The sequence below is a fragment of the Piliocolobus tephrosceles genome, chromosome 8 (assembly GCF_002776525.5).
Source record: "Piliocolobus tephrosceles isolate RC106 chromosome 8, ASM277652v3, whole genome shotgun sequence".
NCBI classification, from domain to species: Eukaryota; Metazoa; Chordata; class Mammalia; order Primates; family Cercopithecidae; genus Piliocolobus; species Piliocolobus tephrosceles.
The window spans coordinates 74,237,823-74,249,590 of record NC_045441.1 but is presented as its reverse complement, the minus strand read 5'-3'; the positions used below and the strand labels follow the sequence as shown (position 1 = coordinate 74,249,590).

At 37.0% G+C, this 11,768-nt stretch overlaps 1 long non-coding RNA gene across 1 annotated transcript; it reads left to right on the top strand.

Annotated features, from left to right (window-relative positions):
• Positions 1-1,802: 1,802 nt before the first annotated feature.
• On the top strand, positions 1,803-9,051 carry LOC111551064. The gene is made up of 3 exons (XR_002734262.2): positions 1,803-1,980; positions 7,948-8,032; positions 8,745-9,051. It is a non-coding gene; the product is annotated as an uncharacterized LOC111551064 (long non-coding RNA).
• Positions 9,052-11,768: the final 2,717 nt, after the last annotated feature.

Sequence of the window (11,768 nt, the reverse complement as noted above, 5' to 3'; positions counted from 1 at the left end):
GCAGATTTTTTGAGATACCTCTCAATTCTTAACTGTTGGCAACTATTTTTTTTTTTTTTTTTTAATATCATAAACACTGGTGAGGAAAACAAAATGAAACTTTGGGCCAACTTGGTCTAAAGGCTGTGGATGAGGCCCCCCCGGATTCCATGGCTGAATTTTCTTGGTTTTCTTTGGGAATATTTGGTTTTTGCTGCTGGTGGTTCTTTGTAAGCCAACCTCCCTCTGCCTACTCAGGTGTCATCCCCAGCCCACGAGTCTTCTCTTACTACACAGTCTTTCTGAGTAACGTCCTAAGTCTATATCTCACACTGTTACCTATGCTTTTTTTTTCTGACTTCCATTTGCAATTCCTGCTATAGCTGGAAATCTTACAAACACTTCAAAGTCCATACCAGCCCTCCCATCACCCCTAACCTCTACCCTTCGCTAAGCGAACACCTACACATAATTTAAAACTCAGCTTCCCTGAAACCAAGCTTCCCTCCTCTCCATTTTTTTCTCAGGATTGGGATACCTCTCCCATGTCTTCAAAATATTTTTATAACTATGCTTTCTACAAAGTATTATAATGATCTGTCTTGGTATCTGTCTTACCCACCTACAATGTGACATGTCAATGAGCATGGACTGTGTCTCATTAATCTTTGTAATCCCAGCTTCTAGCATAGTGCTGGCATATAGTAGGTTCCTATTAAATGCTGGGAAAATTAATAAGCAAACAAATAAGAGAAAAATGCACTAAAAAACAAAATTGTCATATGTCCACAGAACACATTTCCTAGTGTTATTTTTACTTATGGTCTCTGTTACATAATTAGTGTTATAGTTAACATAAAATTTTGGTATTTTATCAGAAAAAAAGTATTTTCTCTTGTTATTTTTTCAATCAAGAAAAAAACTTAGACTAGTCAAGTGCAGTAGCGAGAAGGCAGGGAAGAGTGGAACAACAAGTTCAATCTGTAACTATGAACAATCAATTGAGATAACTCATACCTTCAGACCAGTCTTGTTATTTTGTAAAGCATTTATTTGCATGGTAAAATAAAACTCTATTACATTCAGCAATAAAAAATATAAAACTGAATGATGGAAGTCAATGAATAAGGTAGGATTTGCCAAATAAATATACAAAACATAATGACACACATTTCTTTTATTAAGTGAGAGATTTACTAGGACGATTTTCTACCATGAAAATGAAAAAATTAGGGTTTTTTTGTTTTTGAAATTATTTCTTTATATTTGTTATCGTTATTATTATTTTTGAGACAAGGTCTTGCTTTGTAGCTTAGGCTGGAATGCAGTGGCACAATCATGGCTCACTGCAGGCCCCCGGTTCAAGTGATCCTCCCGCCTCTGCCTCCTGAGTAGCTGGGACCACAGTCAGGCACCACCATGCCCTGCTAATTTTTCTTTTGTATTGTTTGTAGAGACGGGGTTTCACCATGTTGCCCTGGCTGGTCTAGAAGTCCTGGGCTCAAGCCATCCGACTGCCTCCCAAAGTGCCCAAAGTGCTGGATTACGGGAGTGAGCCGCCTCGCCCAGCCGAAAAAGTATTTTTTTTTTTTTTTTTTTTTGAGACGGAGTCGCGCTCTGTCGCCCAGGCTGGAGTGCAGTGGCCGGATCTCAGCCCACTGCAAGCTCCGCCTCCCGGGTTTACGCCATTCTCCTGCCTCAGCCTCCGGAGTAGCTGGGACTACAGGCGCCCACCACCTCGCCCGGCTAGTTTTTTTTGTATTTTTAGTAGAGACGGGGTTTCACCGTGTTAGCCAGGATGGTCTCGATCTCCTGACCTCGTGATCCGCCCGTCTCGGCCTTCCAAAGTGCTGGGATTACAGGCTTGAGCCACCGCGCCCGGCCCCGAAAAAGTATTTTTTGATCTTAAAATCTTAGGTGGAACGAAAGTGAACAATGAGACAATGAAAGTGGAAGTTTCTCTCAAGCAAATACAGAAGTCAACAATTCCAGCTTTCTAAGGTACTGGTAATACGCTTTAGTCTGTTTTATTTGATGGCATAATTTTAAGACTCCTGTGAGCTATGTCTTTAGGGGAAGTTTGCGAGGGACAGGCAGGGTGTCAATGTTGAATTAACAGTTTAATTTTCGCCCGTGGTTACCTGGGCCTCATTCCAGCAACAGGACTTTCAGAAAAAAACAATGAGATAAAGCTGTCTTTTTATACCAATAGGTGGCAGTATTGCTTTGAAACAAAGGATAGCAACGAGAACGTAGTCTCATTTTAAGAAACTTGTAGATCCATTGCATTTCTAAAATCTTACACTTTTATTAGACTTTGCCTTTTATTTATTTTATTTTATTTTTATTTGTGTATTTATGTTTTTTGGAGACGGAGTCTCGCTCTGTCCCCCAAGCTGGAGTGCAGTGGTGCCATCTCTGCTCATTACAACCTCCGCCCCCTGGGTTCAAGCAATTCTCCTACCTCAGCCCCCCGAGTAGCTGGGGATTACAGGCATGCACCACCACACTCGGTTAATTTTTTGTATTTTAGTAGAGATGGGGTTTCACCGTATTGCCCAGGCTGGTCTAGAAGTCCTGAGCTCAGGCAATCTGTCCGCCTCGGCCTCCCAAAGTGCTGGGATTACAGCGTGAGCCACTGCGCCTGGCCTTTTTTTTTTTCACCATCTGGTGGCTTTGTCTCCCAGGTTGGAGTGCAGTGACGCGATCACAGCTCACTGCAGCTTCAACCTCCTGGGCTCAAGTGATCCTCCCACCTCAGCCTCCCGAGTAGCTGGGACCACAGGCACACGCCACCATGCCCAGCTTCTAGGCTTCAACATGCCCCCCAAAATGACAATTGAATAGCCAGATGCAGTGGTGCGAGCCTGTAGTCCCAGCTACTTGGGGGACTGAGGTGAGAAGATGGCTTGAGTTCCAGGAGGTCCAGACTCCTGTCAGCTGATTGTGCCACTGGGCGACAGAGCCAGAACCTGTCTCAAAAAACAAAACAAAACAAAAGTGGATTAAATAAAGCACGAACATGGTATTTGAAGGAAATTAAAAAGGACTCACCAATATCACCCCTTCATTCAGAGTCTTGCCTTTGAAAGAAACACACACTCATTTATCTTCCCTCGGGAAGGCCTCTTTCCTATCAAGTAAACCTAGAGTGATGATTAATGCAGAAAAATAGGCCCCGTGTTGCAAATAATAAGTTTGCTTCTCTGAGAACCTCCAGATCGGGATGCATTCAATTCACTAATCTAGTCTCCAGCCTGGCAAAAATTTACTGTGAAAATATCTTCAAGTAAGTTTCTTTTTCACACTGATTGTTGGGATAGGACTGGAATCAGGGATCACAATTTGATCCTAATTTGTTGATGCTCCCTTAATTTTTTAAAATTTTTGCATGTACATGCACTCATGTAACCATCACACTGATTAAAATATAGAATATTTCTAGCACCTAAGAAGGTTTCCTATGCTCTCTCAATTTTTAAAATCAGAAAAAAATATATCTCTCAATTTGTGTGTTTAAAACAAAAACAAACAAATAGAAAACATGAAGTAGAAGGGCTGGGGATGTGAAAGCAAAATAAAAGTTGGGGTTCCCACATCACTAAACTAAAGAGAAAAGTCAAGCTGGGAACTGCTTAGGGCAAATTTACCTTCCATTCTGTTCAAAGTGACTCCTCTGCTCACTGAGATAGATGCACATCTGATTGCCTCCTTTGGAAAGACTCGAAAGAAACTCAAAAGAGTGTAACCCTCACTCTTTCACCTATCTGCGACCTGGGACCCCCCTCCCTGCTTCAAGTCTTCCTGCCTTCGCTTCAAGTTGTCCTGCCTTTCCAGACTGAACCAATGTACTTCTTAAATATATTGATTGAAGCCTCACGTCTCCTAAAATGTATAAAACTAAGCTGTGCTGCATCACCTTAGGCACATGGTCAGGACTTCCTGAGGCTATGTCACAGGCACATCCTCAACCTTGGCAAAATAAACTTTCTACTCAAATTTTCAGGGTTCGCATTTTGATAACCATGGAGGGATTCTGAGTGGAGATGGCCCTGACCTTTGACAAGTCTCCTGTTGGTGCTTGATACCAGCAGGAGCTAACTTTATGGCTCAAACCAAAAGAACAATTTGCTGAGGTCTGAGAGCACCCCCTCCAGAGAATCCCTGACTTCCCAAAATTTGGTCATGATCCAACTTTATTTTGCTGTACAACTCCTCTTTTTCTTTTGAGTTTTACTTGCTCCCAACACAAGGAAGGCAAGTTTTCCTGCTTCCATGATGTCCGAAGGCAGGCAATTCCTTTACAGAGTTTGAGCTCGCTTAAAACAGAGAAGATGAGCTTGGTTTTTTGTTGTTGTTGTTTTTTCCTGCTTCTAGGATGGTAGAGAGCAGTCTACAGCCTGAGACCCATCACTAGGTAGAAAACTGGTTTGGGCTTCTATCTTGCAAACTCCTTTTAAATGACTAAAGTTAGCATTTAACAACCAGCTGGTGTTAATTTCTTCTTAACACTTAGAGCGCTCAGAAATAGTATATTTTTGTGTGATCATTGTTAGTTTAGCAGCATTTTGTCCTAGTTGAAATATAATAAGATTTAAAAAAAAATTTTAAAGGAGCTCAATGTTAAAAATCAACTTAATTAAAAGGCTATCCAAGATGTGTGTGTGTATGTGTGCAGATAATGCATTTTTGTATTTGAAAGGCCTACAAGTTTTTGCTTTTTGTTTTCCTCTCCTAAGACCTTGTCTTTTTTTTTTCTTTTTCTTCTCAGTTTTTTTTTCTTTTTCTTCTCAGTTGACTGAATTCTGTTTTCACCTGATTTTCTCTCTCTCTCTTTTTTTTTTTTTTAACTAAAATAGTTATTGCAACAGAGGCTACTCTTGTGTTTTTAAGAAAGAGTGTAGTTTAATTTTATGTTTCATTTGGCTCAAAATACAATAAAAAACATCTCCCTCTAGCACCACCACACTTTCTCTTTCTCTCTGTACCTTATGATGTAAATTTTGCTATTGGATTTTCACCTGAGTTGTTTCCTTTAGTGTGTAAATTTAAGGCTCTTTAGCTGACAACTGCCTAGGGTTGTGAAACAGGCTGTCAAGAATCTGAAAGTCTGAGATAGGAAAAAAAAGGAGCAGGGTCTTTATAAATCTATAAAATGTACTTCCATCGGCATGCCTAATACATCTTTGTATGTATTTATGTGTTGTGTACAAAATGTTTCACTGCTCAAAATATATAAAAGAGCTCTAATTAATTGGCTTACAGGAAAATAAAAGCTCTTAAATCAGATACTAAAAAAAAAAGACTAGTCAAACGCTTTTTCAAGTTTATGTAACTTAAATAAAATATTTAACATATAAGCTAGCTTTAAAATTGTTGGTAAAGTAATATTAGAAATGTCTTAAGAATTGCCAGCACATAGTTTTTGTTTTGCATTTATTAATCAAGCAATTCCATACTTATCCCTGCCAAATGCTATAACGTGTCAAAATTTGGCATGGGATTATGAAACTATAAACTCAGTCCACAACAGAATGATTTTTGGTTGTGTAATTTTTAATAAGACATTGATATGGGTTTAATGAAAATAGCTGCATCTTGAATTTAGTAAGATTACCATAACTTCTAATCCTGTGGCTTTAGGCAGTCTAGACTACAGGCAATAAGGAAGTTTGTTTTCGGAAAGGGCTGTTACCACTTTTGTTTCAAAGCTATAAACTAAGTTGCTCCCAAAGTTAGTTTGGCCTACGCCTAGGACAAAGGACAGTTTGGAGGTTAAGAGCAGGTTATAGTCAATTTGGCCAAACCTTATTCACTGTCTCAGTTATATATAATTTTGCAATGGCAGTTTCATAACTTTAAATTCATGACGATCACAGTTTTCATAAATAATCTAGGTAGACAATTAAAATAAAATAGATAAATGTAATGGGATAAATACTTGTAGACCAACTGTTCATAATTTCATAATTTAGAATATAAAGTTATATTAAATTAAATAATATATATTTCATTATTTGGGTATTTTCCAATAAATATATATTGTAGCAAAATATTCTTACAAAGAAAAAAGGTTAAAAATTTTTGTCTAATTCAAAGCTTATTTAAAGGTTATATATAAAACAAAGGTAAAAGGAACCATGAAATAAAAAGAGATGTAAAGTCATAAAAATAAAGAGGTATTTTTGTGTGTGTGTGGAAAGAAAGCTTAAAGAGAAATAATTTTATATGAGAAAGAATCTTACATGGTAAACTTTAGTCCTAAAATAAAATGACTGGTTGTTTAAAAAGGAGGGATGTTCAGGACAAATCAAAAAGTCCAAGTATTATTAAGTTTTGGTTTGCTTAGGGAAAAAAACTGAGATTAAAAAAATTTGTTTTAATTAAGGTTATTACATCCATGTATTTTTCTGTATGTGCTTTTAAAGTCCTTGTGACATTGAGTTACAGGGCTTTAACTCCTGCATCTAAAAAGGACACAAAGTCCTGTTAAATCTTAAACACCGACAGCAATTAAAGCCTCATCTTCAGGCCTTGTAGAAGATGCCAGTCAAAATAAACTACATTTCCGTGACACAGGGCAAGAAATTAAAGGTATTTCAACTCCTCAAGGCCCAGGGACTATCACAGAAGAGATGGGCACGCAATATTGTAAGGGCCAATTTTGAAAGATAAAATAAGTTAAGTTTCTTTATAAATCAATCATTAATGTCAAAGGCACACTGATGCAAGACCAGCATATGGGTCCCTGTGTCAGATTAACAAGGTTTTCTTGAAGCATTAACCAACTCCTTAGTAAAGGTCATAAAGATTATAAAGCACTATGGAAGCTGTATCTTATGGTCAAGATTAAAAATGTTATAGACTGTTTATAAAATGTTGAAAAACAAATTTAATTGGCTTCTTGCTAGTTTTATTAGGGCTTATTGTTTGGAAAATTAAGTCACCTCTCAAAGAATAAAGGTTCTTGCCTTTTTTTAAAGTCCGGAAGTTATCACTTTGGTTAAATGAATGACTTATTTTACAATAACCTGTGATCCAATTTCGTGATATCAAGTGTTTAAAACCTTTGATATTTGACAAACTTTCCAAAATCAAATTATAAATTATGTCTTTTTCTGACCTAATTAAAGCTTTAACATATTAGGTTCTGTAAAGTCCAGAAAATAACATAATTTGGCTTATTTGGTACAAAAATTATACAGGAAGCATTGTTAAATATGAAATGGTGTTGGTTTTTTGGAGGACTGTATTTGTAAAATATGTTATTAGTATGTGTTCCAAAATTATGGGAAATTACTATAACTCTATATAACTCAGTGTACACTATCAGTAATAATCATAATTGTTATGTTAAAATTATTGTGTGCCACAGGGGTAACAAATGTCCTTTTCAATTGTGTTTTTGACTATGGCCATCCTAAAACTTTTTGTCATCTGTGGACAATAGTTGTCTTGTTTTGGTCCTCTTTAGAAGGTGGTTTTATGCTCGGCTGTAAAACTAGCAGGTGCTCTTGAATGCAGGTTTCTGATAATTTTGGAGATTGTGACATCAGAATAGAGGAAAAACGTTCAGGACTCATGGAGAGCTATAAAATATTCATGAGTATCAAGCAGAACAGGAATTAACTGCATGGACTGAAATGATCTTTTTGACTTTTTGCTTAAAATATTGCTGATCCTTTGTTTTGTTTTGCAGTCTTAAAACTTTTCTTTTAACTTTTCTTTTGAGCTATCGGCAGCTTTTAACAATTTAGTATACTCCCATAAACAAAATTGGGAGCATATTTGTTTCTCTGTATTGATTTCTCCAGAATTTGGAAACTATTTGTAAGTCTTCTTAACTTATGGCAATACAGTTATTTGCATAAGTGCAATAAGAATCTGTTTTCATTAATAACAGACCACAATTGGAGAAACTGATTATTTTGCCAAGGCTTTGACTGGAATGGTGTGCTTTCGTTTCAGGAATCAAACTTGACTTATGGAGCCCTTGAAAAAATTGACCTCATATTTTGTGTACACAGTCCCTGTACACGGTTTCTGATCTGTGGTAAGTAAAGAATGTCACTTCTAACAGGCACAGAAGCCCCTGGTTTATCTTAGAACCTCAAGAGAAGAGAAAATTCACCCAACTCATAGATATTTGATGGCACAAATCCATGGCTGGGCTCTGCTTTAAAAAAATCTTATCTGGGATTCCTTCTATGGAACAACATTCCATCAAAGCCAATATAAAGCCTATGTAAAAAATAATTATTTTTTTTCTGCACTGTATATAAGTAATTAGGCCAAGTATATTAAAGCGAATCAGTCCTACCATGATTTGTCCATAGCAAAAATGGCAAACTGGAGAGAGAAAAATTATGTTTCAAAAACAATTGTATACCTGTTGTTAGATTCTAATCTTGCCTAATGTTTTTCAATTTTTATTATTTCTACGGTTTGGGCTAAATTCCAATTTTCTCTTGACTACAAGTCTTCAAAATAATGTTTTCAATTTTTTTTCTTTTTTTTCCTTCTATTTTTTCCTTATTGGGAGTCACTGAAAACCAAGCTGTGCTTTCTTAAAGCCCTGCAAACTGAAACTAGACAACTTAAAGTTCGGAAGAAAATAACAGCCACCTATTTACATACATAAGCCACTTTCATACCTGCTACTGATGTATAGACTTCAGAGTAGTCGGGCCTATATTGATTTTCCAAGAGTGTTCTTTTGTTTGTTGTTCTTTCTCACTTCCTCTTCAACTATTTGCTCTTCACAGGACATGAGACTTCACAACCTGCTAAAAATGAGCCTTCAGGACCTACCTGTCTAGGAATAAACCATTCTAGCCATGAAAGATCAGGTGAAACTTGAGACCAGAGACTTATTTTCTAGTTAAATGCTTAATGTGAAAGGAAAACAAATCTTGAGGCCCCCAAATCACAAGCTTAGAGCAAACCTGCCTCCCATTCTATTCAAAGGCACCCCTCTGCTCACTGAGATGCATATCTGATTGCCTCCTTTGGAAACACTAAGCAGAAACTCAAAATAATGCAGCCCTTCCTGTCTCACCTATCTTTTTACATATATTGACTGTACTTCTTACATATATTGATTGATTGATGTCTCATGTCTCCCTAAAGTGTATAAAACTAAGCTGTACCCCAACCACCTTGGGCACATGTTGTCAGGACCTCCTGAGGCTGTGTCATGGGGACATCCTCAACCTTGGCAAAATAAACTTTTAAATTAACTGACACCTGTCTCAAATTTTTGGGGTTCACAGGAAGAAAGACAACCCTCCTTTATACATTGATTTGGGCCTCTGCATTGCCTGGATGGGAACTCTGGGATAGATGCTTTTAGAAGGGTCTACTGAACCCATTTCCCAAAAAAGGGAATGGCTCCCCAGTTAATAGCTTGGGCTTCTAGGAATCATATTGGTAGTCTGTAACTCCCTACTCATCTGGATATAGTTAACTGGAAAATTTGACCCAGTTTGAGCTAATCATTTTTCTTCTCAGGAATGTGGAATCCAGACCAAAGGAAAGCCAGCCAGTCTGTTTTCATGGCTGTAGGTACAATTTGCATGCTTGGGAGCTGTAGAGATGCTGTATTCTGTCATAAGGGCAGATCAGCAGAGAAAGCTAAAGCAAGAGGAAAATAGTAACATGGACATAAGGCAGAAATGGAGAGATCAAAGATGGAAAGAGAATATATCCCAGATTCCTAATGGCTTTCCAAAACTGATCCTCTTCCTTCCATGTTCCCCAACTACTGGCCTCTTCATATGGTCCTTACATTCTTGTAATAAATTCTCCCTTCTTCGTTTAGGCCATTTCAGATTGGTTTCTGTTTCTTGCAACCAGACACTTTAAAAAAAATAAACTGAAATTTTTTTTCATGCTCCCTTTTTGCATGGTAATTAAGAGCATAGAATGTGGAGTAAAAGAGATAAAACTTCAGCTCCTTCATTCACTAGCTGAAAACCTAGTAGAAAAACTTAATCACTTAAACTAACTGAGCTTTAATTTGCTTATCTGGAAAAGGGGAATACTTTTAGCTATCTAAAAGCATTTGGGTGTCAAACAAATATAATGATGTATATAAAATACTAATTATAGTACCTGGCACAAAATAAATACTCTATTAGTGGTAATAATGATTACATATTTATTCAATAAATACTTATCGATTACTAACCATACAAAAGTTAGATGACCTGAAGTGCACAAATATATTCAGGATTTAATCTCTGCTCTCAGACATGTACATATACATAATAGAAGACATTATAGAATAATAAAGGGTACATAAATGTTTTTTAAAAACTAGGACTCTAGATCATAACCAAAGAAATGCAAATTAAAACCACAATGCAATGCCAACAGAATCAGTAAAATAAAATAGATTAAATATTTTTCTAATTTTTACATTTTTTAAATTTTTAAACATTTTAATGTAGAAACAGGGTCTCACAGTGTTGCCCAGGATAGTCTCGAACTTGTGGCCTCAAACAATTCTCCCACCACAGCCTCCCAAAGTGCTAGAATTAAAGGTGTAAGCCACCACATCCAGCCAGTTTAGAGATTTCAAGTAATAGTGAGGATGTTGAGCAACTGCAATTCTTGTACATTAATGGTGGGCATGTAAATTGATGTTATCACTTGGGAAAACTGTGTGGCAGTATCTACATACACATACCTTATGGCCCAACAATTCTACTCTTACCTGTATACACAACAAAAGTGCATACATACTTTCACCAAAAGACATACATCAGAATGTTAAATGTAGCAAAAAGCCCATCGAAAGATGCATAATTAGATTGTGATAGTATTCATACAATGGAATACTATACCACCACAAGAATGAATCATTCACAAATAACTATAGCAATATGAATTTCATAAACATAATGTTAGGAGAAAGAAGCTAGATGCAAGAGAGTGCACATGTTATAATTCCACTTTTATAAAGTTCAGAATTAATCTATATCCCGAAGTGTGAGTTGTAGTTACCCTTAGGTGGGAGTAGTGACTGCAGAAAGGGTTTCTGGGGTGCTAGTAGTGTTCAGATTCTTGATTATTCCAGTGTGTTCAGTTTGTGAAACTTCTTCAACCTGTATACTTACATTTAGGTAAGTATGTAAGCAAGTACATGTAACTTATACTTAAAATTTTTTTAAATTAAGCTTAGTCAAATATAGATAAAAGTCACTTCTACCTGGAATGACAGTATAACTGGATGAAGGAAATCACATTTATTTTCTTTTTTTTTTTCTTTTTTTCTTTGAGACAGGGTCTGGCTCTGTTGCCCAGGCTGGAATGCAGTGGTATATTCATAGCTCACTGGAACATCGAACTCCTGGGCTCCAGTGATCCTCCCCAAAGCACAGGGATTAAAGGCAGGAGCCACCTCACCCTCAGATTTCACCCAGTAAGAAATCACATTTGCATTAGGCCCTCAAAGATGGGCAAGTCTTCCTCGGTAGAGACAGGGAATGAGCATTCTAGAAAAAAAGGAATGGTGGAATGGCACAAAAGCAAAAGCATAGAGGTTTGAAAAAGTAAGGAGCATTTGGAAAATGACTAAATTAGGCAAAGAATAAGGTTGGTAGAAGAAAGTAGGAGAAAAGTTTCAAAACTTGTCTAAAGAATTTGGTCCTTATTCATTGGGCAACAAGGAGCTAGTGAAGTGTTTTGTTCTATTTTGTTTGAAGTGGAAAACAAAATGATCAGATCTACCCTCTGGGAAGATCAATATACAGGAGACAGTGGAAGAAGAAGAGCCTAGAGGTTGG